Source organism: Phyllobates terribilis, unplaced genomic scaffold, assembly GCF_046119375.1.
Source record: "Phyllobates terribilis strain yellow unplaced genomic scaffold, ASM4611937v1 Scaffold_8__6_contigs__length_399053987, whole genome shotgun sequence".
NCBI lineage: Eukaryota > Metazoa > Chordata > Amphibia > Anura > Dendrobatidae > Phyllobates > Phyllobates terribilis.
In genome coordinates, this window is record NW_027362768.1 from 293505921 (window position 1) to 293532326 (window position 26406).

Below are 26406 nucleotides of genomic sequence, written 5' to 3' on the forward strand. Positions count from 1 at the left end.
ACAGGGCGGCTGACAGTCGGCGTACCCCCCTGCACAGGGCGGCTGACAGTCGGCGTACCCCCCTGCACAGGGCGGCTGACAGTCGGCGTCCCCCCCTGCACAGGGCGGCTGACGGGCGGCGTCCCCCCCTGCACAGGGCGGCTGACGGGCGGCGTCCCCCCCTGCACAGTGCGGCTGACGGGCGGCGTCCCCCCTGCACAGGGCGGCTGACGGGCGGCGTCCCCCCCTGCACAGGGCGGCTGACAGGCGGCTTCCCACCTGCACAGGGCGGCTGACAGGCGGCTTCCCACCTGCACAGGGCGGCTGACAGGCGGCTTCCTCCCACTCCACAGGGTAATTGTTTGCAGTACACTGACTAGTGCCCCATACACGTCCTGTATATATAGTGTAAGCTCCTGTGAGCAACCTGCACAGTGTATAGGAGGGATTCTCTGCACCTCCAGCAGTGACAGCTGCAGCAGCTTACCATAGCTCTCCCTGGCCAGTAGGCACAGCCTGTACCGATGCTGCCGGTGGGACTTGACGCGGCCTCCGGGACTCCTCCAGGGTTTCTCGGGCTCTTCCCACAGCACTCTCAGCAGCTCGGGCACCCCCAACGCCAGCTCTCCGGGAAGAGACGACTTCCCCTGCTCTTCAAGCTCCATTCGCTCCACGGGTTCCCGTCAGTCCACCAGGCCACAATCACCATGACGACTAGCGACCCCAGCCAATCAGCACCGAGGAAACGTGACGTTGAACGTTCTACGCACAGAAAAGCCCTGTTTGCAGAAACAACCAATAGGAAGGCGTTACGTCAGACTTATTTACATACTGTGTGTGTGAGTGCTGAGACTAGACGAAGAGTTACACCACCCAACCGCTAGGGGGAGCCTTCCTTAAGACCGAGCTGCTTTATTCATGTACATTCCCGGATGTCACCTTATCCTTTTAGGCTATGTGCCCACGATGCAGAAATGAAGTAGAAAATTTCTGCAGCGTTTCTGCATCTCCCTGGCAGAAAAAACGCATGCGGATTGTACATGCGGATTGTACATGCGGATTGTACATGCGGATTGTACATGTGTTTTTCCTGCCAGGGACATGCGGATGTGAAGCGTTCTTCACATGCATTTCCGCATGCGGGTTGTCAAGCGCTTTCCAAGCGATTTTAGCATCACTTGGAAAGTGCTTGACAACTTGGTCACACTATATAAATTCATGCAACCGGCATGGATTTATATAGTGTGACCGTAAAGAATGGTAAAAAATAAAAAAATCTATACTTACCTTCTGATGGCCCCCGGTGTCTTGCTGCGCTCCTGTGCTGGCTGTCGGGAGATCTCTACAGGAAGACCTGCCGTCACATGACTGTGAGGTCACCGCAGGTCCTTCAGTCCTTCGCGATCTGCCGGCAAAGGAGAACAAGCACACTGCGGGCCGCCAGAAGGTGAATATAATCTTTATTTTTTATTTTATTCTTTTTTCCACAGGTACAATGGTACCCAGGTCTGGATGAGAATCTTCTCTCCTCCAGACCTGGGTACCATAGAACCTGTTAAAAAAAGAATTAAAATAAAAAATAAAGATTATACTTACCTTTCGATGGCCCCCGTTCTCCTCAACGATGTGTCCGGTCTGTTGTATGGTTCTCGGTGGTGTGAAAGGACCTGCCATAACGTCATTTAGTCATGTGACAGGTCACGTGACTGCTGACGTCGGCGGTCTCGTGACCTGTCACATGAGTCAATGACGTCATGGCAGGTCCTTTCACACCACTGCGACCAATACAACAGACCGGACGGAGCGGAGAAGACACTGGGGGCCATCAGAAGGTAACTATAATCTTTATTTTTTTACCATTTTTATTTTTTTTTAACTATTACTTGGTCACACTATATAAATCCATGCCGGTTGCATGGATTTATATAGTGTGACGAAGTTGTCAAGCACTTTTCCAAGTGATGCTAAAATCGCTTGGAAAAGCGCTTGATAACCCGCATGCAGAAATTCATGCAAAAACGCTTGACAAACGCTTCTACCTGGCAGGAAAAACGCATATAAAATCCACATGCGCTTTTCCTGCCAGGGAGAAGCTGAACAAATATGCAGCATTTCTGCATCGTGGGCACATAGCCCATGATGCAGAAATGCTCCGGATTTTTCCTGAGCGTTTCTGCATCTCCCTGGCAGAAACAACGCATGCGAATTGTACATGCGAATTGTACATGTGTTTTTCCTGCCAGGGACATGCGGATGTGAAGCGTTCTTCACTTGCATTTCTGCATGCGGGTTGTCAAGCGCTTTTCCAAGCAATTTAAGCATCACTTGGAAAGTGCTTGACAACTTGGTCACACTATATAAATCCATGCAACCGGCATGGATTTTATATAGTGTGATAAAGTTAGTTAAAAAAAAGAATAAAAATGGTAAAAAAATCGCCGATATCAGCGGTAGTGTGACCTGTCACATGACTGAATGACGTCATGGAAGGTCCCTTTACACCATCGCGAGCCACCGGTGAGCCAAGACGTACGGATAAAAGACCGCGGGCCATCAGAAGGTGAGTATAATGTTTTTTTTTTTATTTTAAATTCTTTTTTTTTTTTACAGGTACTATGGTACCCGGGTCTGGAGGAGAGTCTCCTCTTCTCCAGACCCGGGTACCGTCCGCACATTGAACCGCTTAATATCCGCATGTGCACATCTAGTCATGCGGATATTAAGCAATTTAATGTAAGTCAATAGCGGCAATTGCGCCGCGTGTCCGCAAAATAATTGGTAGTGATGCAGATGTCATGCGTTCCAATGCAAGTCAATGGCGGCAAAAACACTGTGCTTACGCAAAATAATTGGTAGTGCTGCGGATTTTTCTGCAATGATAATCCGCAGCGGAAATTTCCGCAGCATGTGCACAGCACATGCGGATTATCATTGGGGAACATGGCAGGCCTTCTACCATGCGGTTTTTAAGCATTTCTGCGGCGGAATTGCCGCTGCGTAAACGCTTAAAAAACGCATAGTGGGCACACGGCCTTATAGACTTATTATTGAAGGGGGCTGTCTCACTTCTGAAAGGAATAAAATTGAAAATGCTTGTAAAAATAAGGAACGTTACTATTTATTTATTATTAAAAATCCTCTCCGTTCTCAAGAAAGTAGGGATTTTTTATTGTATACTGCTGGTTACCTAGATTACCGGCTACCTCTGCAGTCTATCAGAAGAGGCCGGTTTCCTAGGAACTGCAAGCACTGCTCTGTCGCTGTCCACAACCAGCTGGCTCCTCCTGGAAAATGGACGTGTGCAGAATAACAGCACGTTTCGCCCTGCATCTCAAGGCTGTGTTCACACATAACATACTGGCAGTAAATTTTCTGCTGTGTTCCTCAATGCAACCACAGTGGATGTGATTTCATGAAGCATCATACCCGCTGTGCTGCGGAACTGTCCACTTTTGGGGGCGTTTTATTATCCCTACAGAATTCTATGGGAAGTCAGAAAAAAACACATGGAAAACCACAATTGCATTTTTTAAATGTGAAATATCAATGTTTCTGCACCCAAAAAAAATAATTTAAAAAGTGCTGTCAAATCTGCACCCAAAAAAATGGGAAAACGCACTAAAAAAAGCAAGAAAACGACAATAAATAGAGCAGATTGAAATTATGTTGTAGCATAGGCGTCTCTGCCCCCTGCCAGGCTGAGACGCCGTCCCCCCTACCGCCGCGGTTCTGCTCCGACGTCTTCCGGCCTCCCTGCTGCTGCTGCTGCTACACGTGCACGCAGCTTCCCTGGCACTGTGCTTAGGGCACGCGCTCCCTCCCTCATAAAGGGGCCGCGCGCGCCGTCCTAAAAAGTCCCCGACCAATGGTCGGATGACTTTCTCTATAAAAGGTACCTCCTCCAATATGGAGGTGCCCGTGCAACGTTGTTGTCTGTTATACTTACTTTGCTTCAGTCCTCAGGACCTCTGCAAGTCAGTCCAGTCCGCCAGTCTGTTCTTCAGTCCAGTCCGCCAGTCTGACTACTTTCCAGCCCGACAGTCTGCCTTCAGTCCAGTCCACCAGTCTGTCTATGGGCTCTGCCCGCCTGCTTACCTGGAAGCACCTGCCTGTTACCTGCCGTGCCGGCTTGCCTGCTTACCTGGAAGCACCTGCCCTTACCTGCCGTGCTCGCTTGCCTGCTTACCTGGAAGCACCTGCCTGTTACCTGTTGTGCCCGCCAGCTTGCCTACCTGTCTGGCTATCAGCCGAATCAGCCTGCCTGTCTACCCGGACCACCCGTCAGCCTGCCTGCCGTGCTCTTCCGCTGTACCCGTCAGCTCCTGCCTTCTGACCCGTGGGAGTCACCTGCTCTCATACAAGGTCGGTCCCAGAGTGGCACCTGGTCCCTCTGCTCGGTCCCTCCCTGGTTCACGGAGTCGACTGAGCCGCCGTGCGACCTTGGTCAGGCCGAGTAGATACTTAGTCACGCCCCTCTGGTCCCTCCTTGCACCGCAGCACAGAGGTTCCACCACCCGGATCCGTAACATATGTATTTTGGTTTGGACCCTTGTGGAAGCAATGCAGGAAAAATTCAGCGTTCCTGCAAGTGTGAGCACAGCTCAAAGGCTACGACAGCATGTTGTGGCCGCGGTGTGGTTTTATTTTTTTATTTTTATCCCTTTAAGGACTGAGCAACTTTGTACATTAAGGAACGAGCCTCATTTTTACAATTCTGACCACTGTCACTTTATGCGGTAATAACTCTGGAAGGCTTCAACGGATCCCACTGATTCGGAGACTGTTTTTTCGTGACATATTGTACTTCATGATAGTGGTAAAAAAATTTCGATATGAATCACGTTTATTCATGAAAAAAATCTGAAAGTTGGTGAAAATTTTCAATATTTTGCAATTTTCAAACTTTTAATTTTGATGCCTTTAAATCAGAGATATGTCACACAAAATAGTCCAAATAACATTTCCCACATGTCTACTTTACATCAGCACAATTTTTGAAACATAATTATTTTTTGTTAAGAAATTATAAGGGTTAAAAGTTGATCAGCGATTTCTCATTTTTCCAACAAAATTTACAAATCCATTTTTTTAGGACCACATCACATTTGAAGTGACTCTGAGGGGTCTACATGCCAGAATATACCCAAAAGTGACACCATTCTAAAAACTGCACCTCTCAAGGTGCTCAAAACCACATTCAAGAAGTTTATTAACACTTCAGGTGTTTCACAGTAAGGGTATGTGCCCACGATGCGTTTTTCATGCGGAATTTCCGCAGCGTAAACGCTTGCAAAACGCTTGGTAATCCGTGCCCCATGATCCCCAATGAAAATCTGCATGTTCTGTGCCCATGCTGCGCAATTTTCCGCAGCGGATTTTCCTTGTGGAAAAATCCGCAGCATGTCCATTATTTGTGCGTTTCTGCATGCGGATTTGAGGTCCCAATGCACTTGAAAAGCGCAAGTCAAATCCGCATGTAAAAACGCTGCAAAAATGCGTCTAAAATCCGCAAGCGTTTTTGACTGCCAAGAACATGCAGAAACGCTGCAGAAATTTTCTGCTTCATTTCTGCATCGTGGGCACATAGCCTAACTGAAGCAATGTGGAAGGTAAAAAATTAACATTTAACTTTTTTTCACAAAAATTTTACTTTAGACCCAAGTTTTTTATTTTCACAAGGGTAACAGGAGAAAATGGACTCCAAAATTTGTTGAGCAATTTATTCTGAGCATTTTGATACCCCATATGTAGGGCGAAATTACTGTTGGGCGCACAGCAGGGCTCGGAAGGGAAGGAGCGTTATTAGAGTTTTTGAACTGAAAAATTTGCTGAAATCGAGAGCAGACGCCATGTCACATTTGGGGAGCCCCTGATGTATCTAACAGTGGAAACCCCCCACAAGTGACACAATTTAGAAACTAGACCCCCCCCCCCCCCAAGGAATGTATCTAGATGTGTGGTGAGCACTTTGAACCCAGGGCTATGGAGTTGGAGGCGGAGTCGTGGAGTCGGTGTCCATTTTGGTGGATTCTTACTCGGTATAAAATGGACAGACTCCTAAAATATATAATAAATTGAGTGCAGTAGTACAATGCAGAATGTGCTGTAAATGTTTTCATAAGAATTTGGGAAAATTATGAAATGTCCTAAAAATGTCCGTTCTATTCCTGATCTAAGGATCTTTGCTTTTAGTTGAGATGAATCTGTGCTGCACTTTATGCACATGCTCAGTAGTGAGGCCGTGCTGTGGGGTCGGAGTCGTGGAGTTGGAGTCAAGAGTCAGGGAAATTGAGAAGTCAGAGGTCTGGCTTACCGACTCCATAGCCCTGCCTGAGCCCCCAGGTGCTTCACAGAAGTTTATAATGTAATGCCGTGAAAATAAAAAATCACATTTATCCAACAAAAATATTCATTTAGCCTCAATGTTTTTATTTTCACAAGGGTAACAGGAGAAAATGGACCCCAAAATTTGTTGCGCAATTTCTCCTGAGTACGCCAGTGCTACTGATTTGGGCGCACAGCAGGATTCGGAAGGGAAGGAGCATCAGTTGACTTTTTGAACCCAAAAATGTATGAAATCGAGAACAAAAACGTCATGTTGCATTTGGAGAGCCTCTGATGTGCCTAAACAGTGGAAACACCCCACAAGTGACCCCATTTTGGAAACTATACCCTCCGCCCATGGAATGTATCTAAATGTGTGGTGAGCACCTTGAACCCCCAGGTGCTTCACAGAAATTTATAGAAACAGAAAAAACTGTCCGTCACTTCCAAAACAAGAGATAGGTGTGTACAGGTGCTTACTAGGAGCAGCTACTTCCATATACAACTAATAAACAAAGTAGCACACTGCAACGCTAAGTATGCGAACAAGAAATATATGAAACTTGAATAGCATTACTGCTGTAAAAAATAGAAATAAATGGGAAATCTTAGCGCATAAATTGACCAATTCATGTGTACCTGGTAGACACGGTAAGGTGTTTCTCGTCATACCAGGAACCTGCCTGTGTGAACTCCTCTCTAAGAGACATAAGTCTGCTTGTGTATGGGAAAGCAAGAACCTGCTGCAATTGAAACCGCCTGTGGCCTAGAGGTGGAGTGCTCAGTCAAAGCTTATACATGACGAGAAACGCCTTAATGTGGCTACCAGGTACACATGAATTGGGCAATTTATGCACTAAGATTTCTCATTTATTTCTATTTTCTAGAGCGGTAATGCTATTCAAATTTCACATATTTCATGTTCGTATACTTATCCTTACAGTGTGCTACTTTGTTTGTTAGTAATATATGAAGGTAGCTGCTCCTAGTAAGCACCTGTACACACCTATTTCTTGTTTTGGAAGTGCCGGTCAGTTTTTTCTGTTTCTATGTATAAGCTTTGAGTGAGCACTAAGCCTCTAGGCCACAGGTGATTTTAATTGCAGCAGGATCTTGCTTTCCAATACACAAGCAGGCTTATGTCTCTTAGAAAGGAGTTCACACAGGGAGGTTCCTGGTATGACGAGAAAAGCCTTAACGTGGCTACCAGGTACACATGAATTGGCCATAGTCCCAGAAATTTATAACGTAGAGCCATGAAAATAAAAAATCAAATTTTTCTCACAAAAATGTTCTTTTAGCTCCAATTTTTTTATTTTCACAAGGGTAACAGGGGAAAATACAATTTTTTTGTGCAATTTCTCCTGAGTGCGTCAATACCCCATATGTAGTCAAAAACTACTTTTGAGGCTCAGTGGAAAGCTCAAAAGGGAAGAAGCGCCATATTGGAATTCAGATTTTGCTGGAATGTTTTTAGGGTGGATGTCACATTGGTAGAGCTCCTGAGGTGCCAGAACAGCAGAACCCCCTCCCCCATGAGTGACTTAATTTTACAAACTACAACTCTCAATGAATGAATCTAGGGGTGCAAGGAGGATGTTAATGTGGCACCCCAGGGGTCTGGTTTCCCACAGTAATGTAATGTTATGTCTGAGAGCAGGTGGGAGGTCCTTTGGTCAGGGATCCTGTGCATGCCACACCTCCTGCCCAGTCTTGGGAGGGGAAGAACTTCCCCTATATAAACCCGGGGCTGAGGCAGGGTTAGGAGTCAAGGAGAGTAGAGACGAGAAACAGTCATAGGAAGAAACAGCAGAAGCTCAGTGGGAGCAATACTACTACGAGTCAGGGGCTGGCAGCTGCAGAGCTCGCCCTGACTGAGAAGCTTTCTTACCGGACCCGGCGTCCGAGGCTGTGGGGACTAACTCTTACCCAGCAGCAGAAGCCGACCGGCAGGGGATTTCAGGTCCTCAGGCCCAGAAACCCGAAGGCAAGGTCACACGCGTGGGACCAGCACCGCCATCGTGGAGCGGAAGCCATTAGAAGGCCCCGAGTCACCGGCCATACGGGTGAGCACCACACGGCACACTCAGGGACGTGGGCTACTTATATCCGCTTCTAGCAAGGTAGCCAGAAGAGTACAGTCAGTTTGGGAGGCCTACAACTCCGCCTGGCCAGGGGAGATCCCATCTGCTCAAGGACTGACCAGGCCCCGTTCGCTAGCAAGTACTCCGGGAGGGTCTATCGTTGTTACCAGTAAAGACCCTGAATTACACCGCACCGTCTCTGAGTGGTTCCTGCTACCCCCATCTTCCACGTCGGCTGCCCTGAGGCCATACCCCTCCCGTTGGGGGTTATACTATCACGCTGCACAATTCTACACTGGCCTCAGCGGTCTGCCCTGCAGCGGCAGCTCCATAGCTGCAAATCAACGGGTGGCGTAGTCGACACTCAAATAACACCTATCAAGACTGCCACACACTGAGTTTGACTCCCTGGGCACGGACCGGGTCCCCGCCACTCGGAGACTACAACCCTCATCTGATCCGGTTCCGGGTAAGCCCCCGTGCGCGAGACGCTGCGCGACACAGCAGGCCCAGGGGCGCGTCAACTTTGGCGTAGTCGGCAGGATTTCGTGCCCGCAACCACCCGGTACTGCGTGCCTGAAAAAGAGACTTTTAAAACTTACCATCCGTGAAGTTTTCCCGCCATCGGTGAAGATTCCCGCCATCCGGCGCCATTTTCAGCCTTCTTCCCGCCATCTGTGAAGATTCCCGCCATCCGGCGCCATCTTCAGCCTTCTTCCCGCCATCCGTGGAGTTTTCCCGCCGTTGGACGCCATCTTGAGGACGCCGCGCGGGAAGAAGAGGGGCGTGGACTCCGAAAGCGCGCGAGAACTGAAGCCCCGTCTCACGTCCGGACGTTGCGTAAGGTCCTGGAAGGAGCCCAGCAGACGCCGACGTCACCGGAGCGCGACGGAAGGTCCTCAACCCTGACGATCTACTGCGGAGCCGCGGCCTACGGAACAGGATCATCGCAAGCTAGGCCACGGTCCACTAGGGGGGAGGAAGATGTCGGATGCGGAGGAGAGCTTCATTGCCTCAACCCCCGCCAGCGCCACCGCTGCTGCAGTTATGCCCTTCACCATGCCCTATATCCCAGGAGCAGCTTGGCTACCCCAGTACTCAGGGGAGTCACATACCCTGCATGACTTTAGAGAAAAGCTGGATAGCCTCTTCCAGGTGTACCCCCTCACAGAAGAGCAAAAAGTGAGCATCCTGGTGGCCCAACTAACCGGGGCAGCCAAAAGGGAAGTAAAATCCTGGCCACCTGGGAGGAAGACTGTCGCAGGGATACTAACCCGGCTGAAGGATACCTTTGATACCCGCACCTCAGCCGAGATTAAGCTTAGATTCTACGGGTGCAAGCAGCGAGCGCATGAGAGTATAAGGGACTATGCACTAAACCTACAAGAGGCCCTGAGGGCCATTAAGCAGACCGACCCTGATGGAGTGGGAAACGAGGACAGGCTGTTGACCGAACAATTTATAGAGGGACTATATTGTAATGCCCACCGAACCCAGTTGCGGGCGATGGCCTTACAGGATCCCCATCTGGGCTTTGCACAGTTCAAGGACAGAGCCATCCGGGTGCTCCGAGAACCGGCACCGGGTGGCGTTGTGACCCACAGGCGCCCAGCTATCACTTACCACCAGGAGGCGGCGCCCTTGTCGGCAGGGCCTGTGGGAGCTGATGCGCAGGCTTTGGACAATGACCCGGCTCCAGACCTACACCATCAGGTCCAAGAGCTAGCTAAGAGCGTTGCTGCGCTAACCCGAACTGTGCAGTCTTTACAGGTTTCCACCCCAGGGAAGATCCAGCTGGCATCCGGACCGGAGGACATCCCGTGGCGTCGACCAAGGAGGACCCCACCGGCCAGAGGAAGACCCAGTGACCGATACAGCGAGGACGGACGACCCATCTGCCGCCGCTGCAATCAACCCGGACATATGGCAAGGTACTGTTCTTTAAACGGGCACAACCTGGGGTAGAGGGCCAACCCCCAGGAAAAAGATCACCAGGCCCATCGAACTGACGCGACAGATATGTGGGAGGACGTCCAGTCTTGCCTGTGGTACTGGATGGCATTCCCATGAGTGCCCTACTGGACACCGGGTCACAGGTCACCACCATCCCGTACGTGCTCTTTAAGCAGTACTGGAATGACTCGGATATTACCCGCTACCCTGACGACGACTTGAGTATCATCGCCAGCAATGGCCAGCCCGTGCCACAGATCGGATTTAAAGAGGTGACCATCAAAATCGGTAGAGTCGAACTGGCAGCACAGGGACTGATCATTGTAGATATTGACAAACAGGAGAGTCACCCAAAAATAACTCTAGGAACTAATGTAATTGAAAATTGTCTTGCAGAGGTGATTTTCCTTTTACAGCAGGTTGCCAAGAACGCCAGCTCCGGCGAGCAGCGGGTGCTCCAGAAAGAGATCCGGGCACTGATGCGACGGCAACAGGTGGAACTCTCCGGCGGTGAGATTGATAGCGTAAGAATGTGTGACCCTTTTCCTATTGCCATGCCCCCAAAAAGTGAAATGATGATTTGGTGCCGGGCAGCTATTGGTCTGAGAGGTAGAGATTACCAGGCAATGGTAGAACCAGTTTACTCAGACAGTAGGCCCACCATCTTGACAGCACGGGGGGTGGTTAATGTACGCCATGGGAGGGTGCCCGTTCGCATAATCAATATTGGGAAGAGGGAAGTGTACCTGCCCCGGTATGCCACGCTAGCCAAATTATATACCATTAACCAAAATGCTATACAATCTGTGGAACCCTTGCCTCCATCTCACCCGGAGGAAGGTAACGGCTCTAAGAAAACAATGGAGGACTGGTGTCAGCAACTACCTTTGGGTACTGACTTCACTCCCTCACATCAGAAACAGGGAGTCTATCGGGTGGTTCAAGAGTACGAGAGAGTGTTTAGTAAACACCCGTTAGACTTCGGGCGAGTCAAGGGGGTAGAACACCACATCCCCACGGGAGACCATCCTCCCATAAAAGAGAGGTATCGACCCGTACCCCCTGCACACTACCAACACGCCAAGGGGATGCTTAGAGACATGAAGGAGGCTGGGGTGATCAGGGATAGCTGTAGCCCCTGGGCAGCTCCACTAGTCTTAGTCAGAAAAAAAGACAACACCATGAGGATGTGTGTAGATTACCGGAAAATCAACCGTATCACACACAAGGATGCGTACCCCTTACCAAGGATAGAGGAGTCATTGGCTGCTTTAAGATCTGCTAACTTCTTCTCTACCTTGGATCTCACTAGCGGGTACTGGCAGGTTCCTGTAGCAGAGGCGGACCGGGAGAAGACCGCATTCACCACCCCGATGGGACTTAGCGAGTTCACCTGCATGCCGTTCGGACTCTGCAACGCACCAGGAACCTTCCAACGACTAATGGAGTGTTGTCTGGGCCACAGAAACTTCGAGACGGTCCTGTTGTACCTGGACGATGTCATCGTATATTCCAAGACGTATGAGGACCACCTGAAACACCTGGCAGAAGTGTTCGAAGCTCTGGCGAGTTACGGCCTAAAGGTGAAACCCTCCAAGTGTCACCTCCTGAAACCAAAGGTGCAGTACCTGGGACACGTGGTGAGCGCTGACGGAGTGGCTCCCGACCCTGATAAGATCACCGCAATTAAGGAATGGCCAAGCCCCTCCAGCGTAAAAGAAGTGCGGCAGTTCCTCGGGTTGGTAGGCTACTACCGAAGGTTTATTCCCGGTTTCACCAAAAAGGCAGCACCTCTGCAGGACCTCCTGATAGGCCAGTCCCGGAAGGCCAAGAACCAGAAGCCGCCCTTCAAATGGGAGGAGCTGGAAGAAGAGTCCTTCCGCCAGCTGAAGATGGCCCTCACGGGGGACGAAATCCTGGCGTACCCGGATTATAGCCAGCCCTTTATCCTCTACACCGACGCCAGTAACATCGGGCTAGGAGCCGTACTGTCCCAGATCCAGCAGGGGAAGGAACGAGTAATCGCCTACGCCAGCCGAAAGCTGCGACCCACCGAAAGGAACCCCGAGAATTACAGCTCATTTAAGCTAGAGTTCCTGGCCGTAGTATGGGCAGTCACCGAGCGCTTTAAGCATTACCTCGCTTCTTCCCGGTTCACCGTGTACACGGATAACAACCCGTTGACACACCTGGACACGGCAAGACTCGGTGCCCTGGAGCAGAGGTGGATGGCCCGTCTGTCCAACTACGAGTTCACAATCAAATACCGGGCCGGACGCTCCAATACCAACGCGGACGCCCTGTCCAGGATGCCCAACCTGCCGGACGAAGGAGAAGATCCGGAGGGACTGGAAGAAGTTGAACTCCCTGCGTTCCACCGTCATGGGACTATCCAGTATTCCCACCGGGTAAGGAGTAAGCAGGCTGTTACGTTGAACCCCTTACCTCACTACAACTGGGCGGAAACGCAAGACAGCGACCCTGCCGTCCGACTGGTGAAGGAGATGCTGACTCGCCCGGAGGCTTGCCTTGAACCAGACGCTCCGGAGGAAGCCAAACAACTATGGGCAGAGAGGAGTCGACTGTTCCTTTACAAGGGGAAGTTGTGCCGCAGAATGGTTAACTCCCGGACGCATGAACTACTCTGGCAAGTAGTGGTGCCACGAAGAGACGCAGCCATGGTGATGGAGGCATACCACGACGGAGCTGGACACTTCGGGTGGAAGAAGCTGGAGTTCCTGCTGCGTGAGCGATTCCACTGGGTAGGCATGAGGGGAACCATTGAGAAGTGGTGCAGAGACTGTGGCCCGTGCAACCTAAGAAGGAAGGACCGTGCCAGCCAGAAGACTCCCCTGCAGTCCATCGTCACCCGGCAGCCGTTGGAACTGGTAGCCTTGGATCATGTAAAACTGACCCCAAGCAGAAGTGGCTACGTCTACGCACTAACCATCGTGGATCACTACTCCCGGTTCTTGGTTGTCGTCCCCGTCAAGGACTTAACAGCTCGAACAGCAGCGAGAGCCTTCCAGCAGCATTTCTGCCGTCCACACGGGTACCCGGACCAAGTGTTGACAGACCAGGGACCTGCCTTTGAAGCGGAGGTCTTCCAAGAATTCTGCACTCTGTATGGCTGCCGGAAGATAAGGACGACACCCTATCATCCGCAAACTAATGGACTTTGTGAGAAAATGAACCAGGTGGTAATGGATCTTCTGAAAACGTTGCCCCTGGAAGAACGCAGTCTGTGGCCTGAGAAGCTGCCCGATCTGGTGGACCTATACAACCACATCCCGGTAGGTTCCACCAACTGTACCCCGGCTTACCTAATGAGGGCAAGACCTGGTAAGTTACCTGTTGACCTGGAAATGGGAGTCCTGACACCCGAGGACACTTCACCAGAAGCAGACTGGGACACAGAGAGGCAGCAGCAGTACCGGAGAGTACAGGAGAGCGTGGAGCGAAGTCTCTGTCAGGCTAGGGAAAGACAAGAGAAAACTTACAACCAGTATGCTCCCGCTGTTCCCCTGGTACCCGGAGAGCAGGTCTTGAAGAGGAAGAGACGGCTCCACAAGTTGGACGACCAGTGGGAGAAGGACCCGTACACCGTACTGCCCTCAAGCCACGAGAACCCGAAGGTTTGTACCATCAGTAAAGACGGAGGGGAAACTACAGCCATTGTATCCCGGGACCACCTGAAGAAGTGTCCCGAACAACTGAGGAACCCTGAAGAGGAACAAGAAGACCATCGACCCGTAGAGGAAAGGGAAGATATGGTTAGTACTGTGCTCGGGGACTTCCCTCGGTCTTGGACTCAAGTCAATGGTGCAGTTGTGGTACCCGTACTCACCTTCCTCCAACCAGCATCCCAAGCACCTACGGAGCAACAGGTAGAGCTGGAAGAACAGCCGGTCCAGGAGGCAGAAGACCCCACACCCGCAGACCAGGAGGATCAACCCTCTGCTTGCAGTGAGCCTGCCATATCCCTAGTGAGCCAAAGAGTCGGTAGACAGCTGCCCAGTTTACCCTTGACAGCTCCTACACCCTGTAGTTCAGCTCCGTAGGTCCACTAGGGCCACTAGAGGCCAGTTACCCGCACGTTGGAGGATTTGAAGTGTATAAATTGTTTTATTTATGTTTACCTGTGTATTGTTGCTTGTGTATAATTTTGTGTTTCTAGTTATTTGTAGGAGTCCTTGGTGGATTTACCGGGAATCCTTTGTACATAGTTGGAGCGTAACCCAGGACGGACTAAAGACTGTTAAGGACTCGGGGCAGGACAAACCCCTACCTGGTTACGTCTCCCTGTTTTGGTGAAATGGACACCTTGCTTTTCTTCAAAGACTACACCCGGTTACGGACATGCCGTGACCACCTTTATGTGTTTCTTCTTATTGTACTATTATTGTTGTTATATCTTGTTATGTTTTTCTAAAATATGTTTAGTCCCGGAGTACTAACTTTCACTAGGGGGGAATGTGGCACCCCAGGGGTCTGGTTTCCCACAGTAATGTAATGTTATGTCTGAGAGCAGGTGGAAGGTCCTTTGGTCAGGGATCCTGTGCATGCCACACCTCCTGCCCAGTCTTGGGAGGGGAAGAACTTCCCCTATATAAACCCGGGGCTGAGGCAGGGTTAGGAGTCAAGGAGAGTAGAGACGAGAAACAGTCATAGGAAGAAACAGCAGAAGCTCAGTGGGAGCAATACTACTACGAGTCAGGGGCTGGCAGCTGCAGAGCTCGCCTTGACTGAGAAGCTTTCTTACCGGACCCGGCGTCCGAGGCTGTGGGGACTAACTCTTACCCAGCAGCAGAAGCCGACCGGCAGGGGATTTCAGGTCCTCAGGCCCAGAAACCCGAAGGCAAGGTCACACGCGTGGGACCAGCACCGCCATCGTGGAGCGGAAGCCATTAGAAGGCCCCGAGTCACCGGCCATACGGGTGAGCACCACACGGCACACTCAGGGACGTGGGCTACTTATATCCGCTTCTAGCAAGGTAGCCAGAAGAGTACAGTCAGTTTGGGAGGCCTACAACTCCGCCTGGCCAGGGGAGATCCCATCTGCTCAAGGACTGACCAGGCCCCGTTCGCTAGCAAGTACTCCGGGAGGGTCTATCGTTGTTACCAGTAAAGACCCTGAATTATACCGCACCGTCTCTGAGTGGTTCCTGCTACCCCCATCTTCCACGTCGGCTGCCCTGAGGCCATACCCCTCCCGTTGGGGGTTATACTATCACGCTGCACAATTCTACACCGGCCTCAGCGGTCTGCCCTGCAGCGGCAGCTCCATAGCTGCAAATCAACGGGTGGCGTAGTCGACACTCAAATAACACCTATCAAGACTGCCACACACTGAGTTTGACTCCCTGGGCACGGACCGGGTCCCCGCCACTCGGAGACTACAACCCTCATCTGATCCGGTTCCGGGTAAGCCCCCGTGCGCGAGACGCTGCGCGACACAGCAGGCCCAGGGGCGCGTCATTAACATCTTATGTACCTCACAGAAATTTATACCATTGGGTGGTGGAGAAAGAATAATTACATTTTTACCGCTATGTTTTAGCCCCAAATGTTGTTTTATCCCCAAATTTTTTACTTTTATAATAAGCTAATAGGAAAAAATTGACCTCAGTGTGTTGCACCAATACCATACATGTAATCTGGAAATACTTTTCAGGCACAGTGCAAAACTCAGAAGGGAAGGACCGCCTTATTATAGTCCAGATTTTACTGTTATGGTTTGATGGTGCCATGACCCAGTGGGAGAATCACTAAGATGCCAGAACAGCAGAATCACCCAAAAGTGACCCATTTTGCAAACGACACATCTCAATTAATTCATCTAGGGGTGCAGTGATCATAATGACACCACAGGTGCCTCACAGAATTTTATACCATTGGGCAGTAAAGAAAAAATAATTACATTTTTGCCACAAAAAAAATATTTTAGCCCCAGATTTTACATATATAGAGAGAGAGTGGCCACCATATTATTACACTGTCTGTTTTCAGAGTACACCGCCCCCCCCAAAAAAAAACATACACAAAATCAGTGCTAGCTACCCTACCTCCTTCACCCCTGACTCTACCACCTACACCGCCACGTCCACCTCCACCTCCTCCTCCATTTGGACCTCCACTTCCTGGTTCAAGATTATTTTCTATTTTTTTTTATTCTCAGTAATTTTAAGTCATTTTCTTATCCACTTGTTTTCTGGCAATTGTCCTGCTCTTAGCCCCATTTAGATTCCTTTTGCAGCCCCCTAGCCCTTACTATGACCATTTTACAGACATTTTAGCCCCTTCACAACAAGTGCCGTATATATACGGCATATGTGTGTTGTCTCCCCCTTTGATGCGGGCTCCAGGGCTGAGCCCGCATCTTTCCCAGCACATGACAGCTGATCTGATCAGCTATCATGTGCCCCTAACAGCCTGTAAGGTGGAATCAGGATTACCCGAGGCTGTATACATGTTGAATGCTGCTGTCAATCTCTGAAGCGCGTCACTAATCTCACCCATCGGCGTGCCTGTTACATGATGAGGGGCGCCGATGGGTTGGCATGACAACCCGGGGTCTGCAGGAGACCCCTGAGGTTGTCATAGCCGATCTGCTATGAGCGCTGCCCAGTGGTAGGCGCTCATAACAGATGAGCATTCTTGTTACAGGACTGAAGCCCTGCTACGTGTAAAACAAGCGATCGGATGATCGAAGCTTCAAGTCTCACATGTAGACTACTGAAGCAAGTAAAAAGTGTAAAAATGTTTTTAAAAATATTTAAAAAATTGTAAAAATATAAAAGTTCAAATCACCCCCCTTTCGCCCCATTCAAAATAAAACAATAAAAAAAATGCACACATTTGTATTGCTGCTTTCAGGAACATACCTGATCTATCAATATATAAAAATAATTAATCCGATAGGTAAAAGGCGTAAAGATAAAAAAATAAAAAAGCCAGAATTACGTTTTTTTGGTCGATGTAACATTGCGATAAAATGCAATATCAGGTGATTAAAAGATCGTATCTACCCCAAAATGGTATCAATAAAAATGTCAGCTCGGTGCACAAAAAAATAAGCCCTCACCCAGCCCCAGATCCCAAAAAATGGAGACGCTACGGGTCTCGGAAAATTTTTTATATTTAATTTTTTTTTTACAAAGTTTGAATTTTTTTTCACCACTTAAATAAAAAAGACCCTACACATGTTTGGTATCTGCAAACTCGCAATGACCTGGAGAATCATAATGGCAGGTCGGTTTTACCATATAGTGAACATGGTTAAAAAAAAAAAACAATTGTGGAATTGCACTTTTTTTTTTCTTTTTTTTTGCAATTTTTCTGCAATTAGAATTTTTTCCCCATTTTCTAGTACACAATATAGTAAAATCAATGGTGTTGTTCAAAAGTACAACTAGCCCCGCAAAAAAACAAGCCCTCACACGGCCATATTGACAGAGAAATAAAAAAGTTATGGCTCTGTGAAGAAAGGGAGCAAAAAAACGGAAAATTTTCCAGGGGTTAAAGCACTGAAGTTCGGGTCCCCATTGACTTCTATTTGGTTCGGGTTCAGTCAAGTTCGGGTCAAGTTCTGGTACCTGGACCGAACTTCCAGCTCAAGTTCGGCCAAACCCGACAAACCTGAACCCTAATAACAGGATGAATAAACACTGCTACAGTGGGGCACGTTCTCCCACTTAAAAAGATGAGAGGCCGGTAATTGACATCATAGGTAGACCTCAACTATGAGAGACAAAATTAGAAAACAAATCCTGAAAATCACATTGTCTGATTTGAAAACAAATTTTTTTCAAATTTTGGTGGAAAATAAGTTTTTGGTCAATTACAAACAAGTAAGATTTCTGGCTCTCACAGACCTGTAACTTCTTCTTTAAGAGGCTCCTCTGTCCTCCAATCATTACCTGTAGTACTGGCACCTGTTTGAACTTGTTATCAGTATAAAAGACACCTGTCCGCAACCTCAAACAGTCACACTTCAAACTCCACTATGGTGAACACCAAAGAGCTGTCAAAGGACACCAGAAACAAAATTGTAGCCCTGCACCAGGCTGGGAAGACTGAATCTGTAATAGGCAAGCAGCTTGGTGTGAAGAAATCAACTGTGGGAGAAATAATTAGAAAATGGAAGACATACAAAACCACTGATAATCTCCCTCGATCTGGGGCTCCAAACAAGATCTCACCCTGTGGGATCAAAATGATCTCAAGAACGGTGAGCAAAAATCCTAGACCCACACGGGGGGGCCTAGTGAATGACCTGCAGAGAGCTGGGACCAACGTTACACAGGCTACCATCAGTAACACACTACGCCACCAGGGACTCAGATCCTGCAGTGCCAGACGTGTCCCCCTGCTTAAGCCATTACATGACTGGGCCCGTCTGACGTTTGCTAGAGAGCAATTGGATGATCCAGAAGAGTATTGGGAGAATGTCATATGGTCAGATGAAACCAAAGCAGAACTGTTTGGTAGAAACACAACTCGTCGTGTTTGGAGGGGAAAGAATGCTGAGTTGCATCCAAAGAACACCATACCTACAGTGAAGCATGGGGGTGGCAACATCATGCTTTGGCACTGTTTCTCTGCCAAGGGACCAGGACAACTGATCCGCGTACATGAATGAATGAATGGGGCCATGTATAGTGAGATTTTGAGTGCAAACCTCCTTCCATCAGCAAGGGCATTGAAGATGAAACGTGGCTGGATCTTTCAGCATGACAATGATCCCAAGCACACCACCAGGGCAACGAAGGAGTGGCTTCGTAAGAAGCATTTCAAGGTCCTGGAGTGGCCTAGCCAGTCTCCAGATCTAAACCCTATAGAAAACCTTTGGAGGAAGTTGAAAGTCTGTGTTGCCCAGCGACAGCCCCAAAACATCACTGCTCTAGAGGAGATCTGCATGGAGGACTGGGCCAATGTACCAGCAACAGTGTGTGCCAACCTTGTGAAGACTTATAGAAAACGTTTGACCTCTGTCATTGCCAACAAAGGAGATATAACAAAGTATTGAGATGAACTTTTGTAATTAACCAAATACTTATTTTCCACCAAAATTTGAAAAAAAATTCTTTCCAAATCAGACAATGTGATTTTCAGGATTTGTTTTCTCATTTTGTCTGTCATAGTTGAGGTCTACCTATGATGTCAATTACAGGCCTCTCTCATCTATTTAAGTGGGAGAACTTGCACAATTGGTGGCTGACTAAATACTTTTTTCCCCACTGTATAACCTCAGGAATGGTGTGACCAATCACAGCCTTTCTAGACATTTCCTATTCGAACATCAGAAGGACCCCACTAACCTCACATTAATTATAATAGAGCAAATATCAGAAAATACTCTCAACAGATACCAGAAACTTATCAACAGAGCATCATATTGGATTTTTAAATGAGCTACGTTCGCCCCCGATGGACTAAATGAATGCATTGAAAAGACATAATGATTCCTATGTCTCGTCCTCCTTCCCTCCCCATCTCCTTTCCCTTTCTCTTAACATGCGTTATTGGCCTTTCAACTGGCTATTAAAACAATTTATTATTATTACATCAGATTCAGACAAATCTACATGTTCTATCACCTTATAGTACTAATACAGTATATTTTATTGTCGGACACTTTTTACTATATTTGGGAATTGATAAAAAATTCTTATTATATGCAAATTTAATTAATTCTTTCTGATGTATTTTGTTTCATCGCACAATTAAATCCATCAAAGATCAACTGAGTGCGTTCATTGGCTCAATTGACTATCTGCGTTTAGATAGATCAGTGACTCTTCGGTTGGTTAAACTAGACAATTACTGAGAAATCATGAAGATTTTAGATTGGGTCGCAACTATCACTGGCAATCTGATCGAAACAACACATTACCCAAGAATATGATTAATATCTCTGAGTCTAATAGAAGAATGTTCCCTAACACCAAAAATACTTCTGACCCTTTGAAAATAAATTTTTTGGTAATGTCAATATCCCTAGAGTCATTCCTATGGGTCCTCTTAGGGGTTTTCATCCCAAAGATCATAACACTTACAGGTCTGACAAATCTCATTCAATCCCTAACTCAAGTTGGGATGGATTGCACAGCACATTACAGATTATAACCAGTAATCGTTTCAAAACGTACCTTTCTTGTTCTAGAGTTTTTTTCAATTCCAAACATATATCTCATGGTGCATCAGGCTATCAGAAGTATCCTTGTGTCACGGGTGTGTCAGATGTGACAGACAGTCGCTCTGCAGTTGGCTGCAGAAGATCTCTTAGTTTGGCATTGCAGACACTTTCTTAAATCTGTCTTACTTTAGGTCCCAGTGGCTACCTCCCTCCTGTTCTGATTGACACCTGGGCCTGGGTGTTTAATGACTTTCAGTTTGCTACAGGGAGGTGTCGGTGATATTCACATGTTCCCTTGTGAAGGCTTGGAGCTATTGCAGTCTGCTTACTTCCTCGCTGGTGCTTGGAGGATGTTTGGTGTAATCTCTCTGAAGTTGGCTCAAACGAAGTTGCGTCCCCCTGTTTGTCTCCCTTGTTGTTTTTAGATGTTAGTGGGGACTGACCAGTGCTCATTCCCCCTTCCCTATCCAGTGCCAGTTGCGTTTGGAGAGTCCCTCATGTGCCTAAACATTGGAGCTCCCCCAAAAGTGACCCCATTTTGGAAACTAGACCCCCCAAGGCACCTATCTAGATGCATAGTGAGCACTTGGAACCCCCAGTTGCTTCACAAATTGATTCGTAAAAATGAAAAAGTGAAAAAAAAAACACTTTTTCATTTTTACGAATCAATTTGTGAAGCACCTGGGGGTTCCAAGTGCTCACTATGCATCTAGATAGGTGCCTTGGGGGGGTCTAGTTTCCAAAATGGGGTCACTTGTGGGGGAGCTCCAATGTTTGGGCACACATGGACTCTCCAAATGTAACATGGTGTCCGCTAACAAATTGAATGGAAAATCGGCTCAAATTGTTAGCGGACACCATGTTGCATTTGGAGAGCCCCTGTGTGCCCAAACATTGGAGCTCCCCCACAAGTGACCCCATTTTGGAAACTAGACCCCCGAAGGCACCTATCTAGAAGCATAGTGAGCACTTGGAACCCCCAGGTGCTTGACAAATTGATTCGCAAAAATGAAAAAGTGAAAAACAACAACACTTTTTCATTTTTATGAATCAATTTGTGAAGCACCTGGGGGTTCCAAGTGCTCACTATGCATCTAGATAGGTGCCTTGGGGGGTCTAGTTTCCAAAATGGGGTCACTTGTGGGGGAGCTCCAATGTTTAGGCACGCAGGGGCTCTCCAAATGCAACATGGCGTCCGCTAACAATTTGAGCCGATTTTCCATTCAATTTGTTAGCGGACACCATGTCGCGTTTGAAGAGCCCCTGATGTGCCTAAACAGTGGAGCTCCCCCACAAATGACCCCATTTTGGAAACTATACCCCTCAAGGATTTTATTAAGGTGTATAGTGAACATTTTGAACCCAGAGGTACGACACAGAATTTGATAACATTAGGTCATCATATTGAATAAGTTGTCATTAGTCTTGAGCGCAAGTGCTCGCTACTTGAGTTTGCATCGGGTACTCAGGTATGCACCATGTACTGCGTGTGCTCGAGTGACATGCTCGAGTCCCTGCCCCGCATGTTTCACGGTTATTAGACACCCAAAAAAAAACATGCGGGGATCACTCGTGCATGGCAGGCAATCCCCGCAAAGTTTTTTTGGCCGCGAAGCATATGGGGCGGAGACTCGAGCATGTCACTCAAACACAAACACCCACGATACTCAATGCATACCCGAGCACCCGATGCAAACTCAAGTAGCGAGCACTTGCGCTCAATACTAGTCGCCATATCGTCATCTTTTTTTCTTACTTTTGAAAAAAATCCCAACCCCATCACAACCCTAACCCCAAACCCAGCCCTAACCCTAGTCCTAACCCTAGTCCTAACCCTAGCCCAACCCTAACCCGAGAGTTCATTTTTTATGCCGTTTCTCGTGCGGTATAAGTGATTAGACGACTTTATTCTTCGGGTCGGTGCGATTACAGTGATACCAGAATCATATGGGGTTTTTATGACTGACAGCTGTCACACACTAAAAGACGCATTTTTTGTAAAATCTAGTTTTTGCATCGCCATATTTTGAGAGCTATGATATTTCCAGATTTTGGCAGACAGTCATGTGACGGCTTGTTTTTTGCGGGATGAGTTGACGTTGTTATTGTTGCCATTTTCAGGCACGTGACATTTTTTGATCGCTTTCTATTCCGATTTTTGGGAGGCAGAATAAACAAAAACCAACAATTCAGGAATTGTTTTTTTTGTTTTTTTTTATTCTGTTCCGCGTGTGGTAAAATTGATAAGGCAGCTTTATTCTTCGGAGCAGTACGTTTACAGCGGTACCACATTTATATCGTTTTTCTATGTTTTGCACTTTTACATAATAAAAGCAATTTTATAGAAAAAAATATTTTTTAGCATAGCTTTATTCTGAGAGCTATAACTTTTTTATTTTTCGGCTGATGGAGCTGTATGGCAGCTTGTTTTTTGCGGGACGAGATGACGTTTTCAGCTGTACCATTTTTATTTATATTCGTCTTATTGATCGCGTGTTATTCCATTTTTTGTTTGGTGGTATGATGATAAAGCATTGTTTTTTGCATCGTTTTTTTTTTTTTTTTTAACCGTGTTCACTGAAGGGGTTAACTAGTGAGACAGTTTTATAGGTCAGGTTGTTCCGGATGGGGTGATACCAAATATGTGTACTTTTATTGTTTTTACACTTTTTTACTCTGTCCCACTCTGGGACTTTCACTTTTTTTATTCTGATCGCCTGCATGGCACAGGAATGCAGCACCATCCCTGTGCCATGCAGGCTGTCAGCGCTGGACAGCGAGAAGATAGCTTGGAGATGCACTACGCATGTCCAATTAATCTTCCTGTTGTCTGGTGACTCGGATGTTGTCATGACAACATCGGGTCGTCATGGCAACATCCTGGAAGCCACGGCAGACAGCGCTGGAGGCGCTCCGGTCCCAGGCCAGTAGGGGGAGCAGGCTGCCCCTATAAAAGCTGGAACTGGGGCAGGGTTAGAGAGACCAGAACCCACTTCTGAGGTGTCCAGAAGGGTTCTCAGTGAAGAGGGACAAGTCAGCAGCAGCTGAGGAGTCCGGGAGGCAGAGGAGAAGCTGCGAGCCAGGGACAGAGGCGACGAGAGCCGGTCCTGGCTGAGAGAGGCACACAACCGGACATTGGGGTCCGAGGCTGTCAGGGTTGCAAGCCCGGCAGCAGAGAACCAACCCGCGAGGGATTTCAGGTCCCTTGGCCTAAGAAGCCTGGAAGCTCCGCCACACAGAGGGACCGGTACAGCACAGAAAAGCAAAAGGTACCTAAGGCACGAGTTGCAAGCCATACAGGCGAAGTACACGGCCAGCTCAGGGACATGGGCTATCACACCACAAAAAGGGGGATAGTCAGCAAGGGCAGAGAGGGAACGGTAGGCCTACCCACTCCCCCTGACCAGTGGGGCTCGCCCGAATGCTGTCAGACACCCAGGCCCATTACTACCCGGTACTCCTGTTGGGTCATTAGTTCTACCTACAATAAAGACCCTGGACTGTTTGAAGCAGACTCTGAACCCTTATTATTGTGGCCTGCACTATCACCCCCAGCATCCACATGCGCTGCCCTGAGGCTACACTCTTCCCGTGGGGAGTCATCCTATCCCTGTGCTACACACCAACATCAGCCTCAGCGGTCTGCCTAGCAGCGGCTGTCATCCCTGACCGCAATCCACGGGTGGCGTAGTCGGACATTCATAACTCTCCAAATAGACTGCCATAGCATTTGGTCTGACCACCCTGAGCCACGGGATCGGGTTGCCACTACTACCCCCATCATCGCACTGAAGCCCGGTTCCGGGTGCCCCACGGCCCAGGGGGCGAGTCACATCCTATTTACGTGATTTGTCCCATTTAACAATGGAACATAATCAACGTAATCTTCCCTCCAATTACTACCTTTTCACACCAAATGTTACTTCTTTATATACCAATATTAAACACGAATTCGGATTATCAGCCATTGAGTAGTATCTCAAACAAGATATTTCCCAATCTGATACACAAGTTCAATTTATTCTGCAAAGCATATTACTCATATTGAAACATAATACTTTTACTTTTGAGGGTGTGTCCTATCAGCAGTTGAGGGGCTGTGCAATGGGCACTCGGTCCGCCCCGTTATTCCAATTTATTCATGGAGCGTTTTGAGTCTCTACGCATCGCCCAGTCTCCCCTGCTGGTGGGCCACATCCTATTTGAGATTGACTTAGTTCCTCCCAAATTTGATCCATAAAGATCAGGTCGATTTTGTGTTACATAGGCAGGCAGGAGACAATACCATGCGTACTGTAGACTTGGTTGATGATCTTGGAAGAAGTAATCGGTCTAGTCTTTTACTTAGCCTCGATGCCGAGAAGGCATTTGATCGGCTAAATTGGCCTTTCTTATTTGCCTCTTTGGAAAGATACGGCTTCTCAGACCCATTCCTTCAAGCAATACATGCTCTTTATTCGTCGCCTAGTGCCGTTCTTAAACTTCCTCATGTTTCCTCCTCACATTTTAATACTTTCAAGCAGGGATGTCCCTTATCCACCCTCCTGTTAGTGCTTTGCATAGAGCCATTGGCATCTAATATAAGAAATAACCCTAATATTCAGGGTATTTCAATAAAACAAAAAGAGTTTAAGTTGTCTCTTTTTGCAGGCGATATCTTACTCATTTTCTGCAACGCACAAATTTCCTTACCTAATCTACATACTGCTTTGCTGGAATATGGTGCACTTTCGGGATATAAGATAAACACTACAAAAACTGAAGCTCTCCCCATTAACCTAAGTTCCTCAGCAGTAAATATCTTACGCGAAATGTTCAAATTTGCCTGGAAGGACACAAAGTTTAAATATCTTGGTGTCTTTATAACTGGGTCCTATGATTCCTTATATAAACATAACTTTCCAGGCTTTTTCAAGATATCAAGCTTTTACTCTCCAAATGGGCAAAGCTTCTCCTCTCAATTTTTGGGAGAGCAGCTGCTGTAAAAATGACCATTTTGCCTAAATTTCTTTATATGTTAGAAACTCTGCCTATACCAATTCCATGTCTGGTTTTAAAGAAATTTAAAACTCATCTCCTGAATTTCTTTTGGGGAAACAAGCGTCATTGCATTGCAAAAACGGTCCTCTTTTCCCCTTTTATAGTTGCATTGCTTGAGTTACTGACTATTGATGTTTGAGGTTAATTTGGAAAACTTGGAAAATATTTTATTCACTATATATCAGAGACTTTCGTACTGGTTTTTGCTAAAACTCTTCACTGATGAGTCTGACTCCTTGTCCAACATGATATCCCAAATTTATAACATGTATTAAATAGATGCATTATTGTTTGGCTATGCTAAAATAAACAAATGTTAAATAAACAGTTAAAAAAAATGAATCCTCAAAAATACAAATTGCCTAAAATTGTGCACAAAGTATATAGTGGAATAGAAAAATAGTCTATAACTACGACATATAAAAAGTGGTATCTTATAATGAGATGAAAAGAAGAAAAAAGATCTGGAATATAAAAGGATTACTTTGATAAGGGGAAGAGCTAGTAAATTCATAAAAAAATTATATAAAAAATTATACTATTATTATTCCTGATATGGGAATAAATTTAAAAAATCACTAGAAGTCGCCATGAAGTTCTCTGCCGTTTCTCTTGACTCTAAACGGTCACCCATGATGCCCACATCAGTGTATAGAGCAGAGCAGGTCTATGAGCCGCCGCCAGGCAGATGCAACCAAAGGGTTCCGCCACCTCTGGAATCACCTGCACACGACCAACTGCCGTTTACTTTCAACTGTCGACTGAAGCGCTCGGACGAAGTCTACAGACGGGAAGATATTTATGAGAATGGAGTCTACTGGACATGGACAAGAGAGCCAAGAGAAGCGGAAGAGAGAAGATGACAGCGTGACCGGATTCAAGAAGATC

General features: G+C 47.5%; 1 protein-coding gene across 1 annotated transcript in view; it reads right to left on the bottom strand.

Moving 5' to 3' along the window:
• Positions 1–496: 496 nt before the first annotated feature.
• Positions 497–26406, bottom strand: part of LOC141157324 (ankyrin repeat domain-containing protein 54-like) — a 436436-nt gene continuing 410526 nt past the window's right edge. The window contains exon 9 of the mRNA XM_073644420.1: positions 497–758. The gene's annotated coding sequence lies outside the window, so the exon portion shown is untranslated. The remainder of the gene's footprint in view (positions 759–26406) is intronic.